This window comes from Nerophis ophidion, linkage group LG03 (genome assembly GCF_033978795.1).
Source record: "Nerophis ophidion isolate RoL-2023_Sa linkage group LG03, RoL_Noph_v1.0, whole genome shotgun sequence".
In the NCBI taxonomy this organism is placed as follows: domain Eukaryota; kingdom Metazoa; phylum Chordata; class Actinopteri; order Syngnathiformes; family Syngnathidae; genus Nerophis; species Nerophis ophidion.
In genome coordinates, this window is record NC_084613.1 from 1,597,060 (window position 1) to 1,600,981 (window position 3,922).

Sequence of the window (3,922 nt, forward strand, 5' to 3'; positions counted from 1 at the left end):
GGCACGATTCCCAAATACTTCTTCTTTGTAATTTGCCAAACTGTGTCATCATTATTATTAGAGAGGGCAATCTGGGAAGAAAATGTCTTTGAATGCTAAACTAAAAATGTGCAATTGTCCTAAATTTGCTCCTGCTCAGTGGCCAAGTGGTTAGAGTGTCCGCCCTGAGATGGGTAGGTCGTGAGTTCAAACCCCGGCCGAGTCATAGCAAAGACTATAAAAATGTGAGCCATGATCTCCCTGCTTGGCACTCAGCATCAAGGCTTGGAATTGGGGGTTAAATCACCAAACATGATTCCGGGGCACGACCACCGCTGCTGCTCACTGCTCCCCTCACCTCCCAGGGGGTGAACAAGAGGATGGGTCAAATGCAGAGGACAAATTCCACCACACCTAGTGTGTGTGTGTGTGTGTGTGTGACTATCATTGCTACTTTAACTTGTACTTGAAAGTTTTTCTCATTGTGGAAAACTGAAATGTTTGAGTAAGTTAAAAAATGTGCAAGTGTCAATAAATAATGACATAAATTAAAGTCCTAATGATAGTCACACACACACTAGGTGTGGTGAAATTACCCTCTGCATTTCAGCCCCATGGGAGGAGAGGGGAGCAGTGAGCAGCAGCGATGGCCGCACTCAGGAATCATTTTGTTGATTTAACCCCCAATTCCAAGCCTTAATGCTGAGTGCCAAGCAGGGAGGTCATAGCTCATATTTTTATAGTCTTTGCTATGACTCGGCCGGCGTTTGAACTCATGACCTTGTGGTCTCAAAGCGGACCCTCTAAGCCAGGGGTCACCAACACAGTAGCCCGTAAGGACCAGATGAGTCGCCCGATGGCCTGTTCTAAATATAGCTCAAATAGCAGCTGTGGAGAGGCGGAGCCGACGGTCTGACGACGAGGCAGGGCAGGCGGCAAGGAGGCAGGGATGGCGAGCGAGCGGCGAGGCATGGCGTGCTGGGAGCGACGCCACAAACAAGATCAGGTGTGTGGATCGCGCACCTGTACACGATTAACGTATCTCCTCTCGCTGTATGAAAGGGGAGAAGGAGGAGAGAACAGGGCTGGTGATGGTGCGGAGCGAGAAAAACACATACAACGACAAGAAGAGGCGGACTGAAGTACGTGCTGCTGAAAAGCAGACGGCGAAGCGAGCAGCAGAGGGAGACAGGAGACGCAGCGGAAGAGCGGCCTGACCACAGACAAGCTTGTGTGGGAACATAGAGCAAGTCAAACCTGCTCGAAGTCATGTCCTTCCTTGGTGGTCCATGGAACCCGCAAGACGACGACGGCGTGAGTCTGTCACAGCAGCACTTACCAGTGAGCTGCCTCTATTTTTTAAATTGTATTTATTTACTAGCAAGCTGGTCTCACTTTGCTCGACATTTTTAATTCTAAGGGGGACAAAACTCAAATAATATTTGAAAATCCAAGAACATATTTTCACTTAATTGTTTAAATAAATCCATTTATTTTTTACTTTGCTTCTTATAACTTTCAGAAAGACAATTTTAGAGAAAAAATACAACCTTAAAAATGATTTTAGGATTTTTAAACACATATTTCTTTTTATCTTTTAAATGCCTTCCTCTTCTTACCTGACAATTTAAATCAAGTAAATTATTTTTTTTATTGTAAAGAATAATAAATATATTTTAATGTAATTATTCATTATAGCTTCTGTTTTTTTGACAAAGAATATTTGTGAAATATTTATTCAAAATTGAGTATTTTGGTCACAATCCCCAGCAATATGTCTGCAGGAGAAAAGGTGAGGCCTTTAATCTCAGGAACACCAGACCTACCATCAAGCATGATGGTGGTAGTATTATGCTCTGGGCCTGATTTGCTGCCAATGGAACTGCTGCTTTAAATGAGACAATGAAAAAGGAGGATTAGCTCCAGATTCTTCAGGACTATCAGGCCGGAGGTTGGGTCTTGGGCGCAGTTGGGTGTTCCAACAGGACAATGACCCCAAACACACCTCAAAGTGGTAAAGGAATGGCTAAATCAGGCTAGAATGAAGGTTTTAGAATGGCCTTCCCAAAGTCCTGACTTAAAGGTGCGGACAATGCTGAAGAAACAAGTCCATGTCAGAAAAGCAACACATTTAGATGAACTGCACTAATTTTGTGGTGAAAAATGTGAGCAGAAGCTTGTGGATGACTACCAAAAGTGCCTTATTGCAGGTAAACTTGCCAAGGTCACATGGAAGCAAATATTAACATTGCTGGATGTATACTTTTGACCCAGCACATTGGCTCACATTTTCACTATAAATTCATAAAAGAAGCAAACTTGTGAGCAAGAAGTATGTGCTCCAATCACTACATCACAAAAAAACAGAGTTGTAGAAATGATTGGAAAGTCAAGACAGCCATGACATCATCTTCTTTACAGGTGTACCTACACTTTTGACCACCACTGTATGTGTTTTCTTCTCTTCTTTCTTTTTAATGTGTGTAGAGCACCAAGTGTTTGCCACTTACCTGTGTATGAAAAGTGCTAAGTAAAGAAAAGTCTGCTATGACTTGAGGAATGGATGCATTCTAGTAATATTTACACATAGCAGTCTTTTTGGAGTGCAACTCTCTATCTTTGGAGATTTGAACATTAAGCTGCACATAGTTTGAGTTTTTTCATCTACGCAGCATCAGTCTGTCAGGGTGGAACAAAGCTCTCAATTTACTGGTTGATCTACGTTATTGTCATGAGCTGTGGGTCGTGACTGAAAGGACACGATCGCAGAGAGAAGCTGAGAACTCGGTTGGGCTGGGACTAAAGTCTCTGCCCCACATGGAGAGGAGCCAGCTAGGATGGTTTAAGCATTTGGTGTCGGACATCTCACTATGGGAGGGTTTCGGGGAATGTCCCACTCCTAGGAGACCACATGGAAAGACCCAGGGTCCATTGGAGATACCGTGTCTCTCAGCTGGCCTTGGAACCCCCCGGGAAGAGCTGAACCAAGTAGCTGTGTGGGCTTCTAGAGCTAAGATTGCCGCCCCCACAACCCCGAGTTCGGAGAAGCAGAAGATGGATGGATAGATTTTCCAAGCAGAGCCAAATTAAAAATGTCAGGATGCTCAAGAACTATCAAGGAAGCAGCAAAACTCAATTGAGCTGGAAGACAGTGTCACAGTTACAAGACTTTACACGGACTGAGAGGATGAACAGTATAATCAAGTTCAAACGAAAGGTAGAATCCAATTAATAACTTTACTGAGAGATTCTAGCAGAGTACAAGAACATGAGGAAAAAACAACAACACCAGGCTTCAAGACAGAAAAATGTAACTTTGCTTTCCAAATGCTTTGTAGACAAAAGTGCTGAGGTCAAATGAGGTGAATAATTCACTCCTATTATGTTGTACATATGGTGAATGTTTATTATATTCACCTTGGAGAAAGCAAACCACCAAGTTGAATTGAATAGGGGTATTTCCGTTTGAGCACATAAACACATATAAGGCCCCTCAGTTGTGGATTGGATCACTTCTCGTAGGAAAGAGGCTCTAATTGGGACTTTGGAATCCAAAAGCGATAACCATATCCTTGAGAAAAGACTACATGTCTCGCTCAACGCCAACATTTAAGTTATGACTTAAAGCAATGATTTTCCAGACAGTTACACACGAACATCTGCTTTTATGGTCAGGATGAGCTTTCCTGACTTAGCACACACACCCAGAGACAGAAAGGAGGAATATAAAAACTGATGGTTTGGCTTCTCCAGTCAGGAGTCCTCCATTTTTGGACTGAGGTTCCTCCAGGTACTGCAGACCTGTTTAATGACGCTCACTTGGAATTAAGCAACTTCTTGTTCAGCAAAGCATCTCCGACGTCTCTTTCGACCCTGAAGTGTTGCCCTCCCGCCCAGGAGGGGGTGACAAGACCAGATATACACTTCACACGTTAAAGACTGA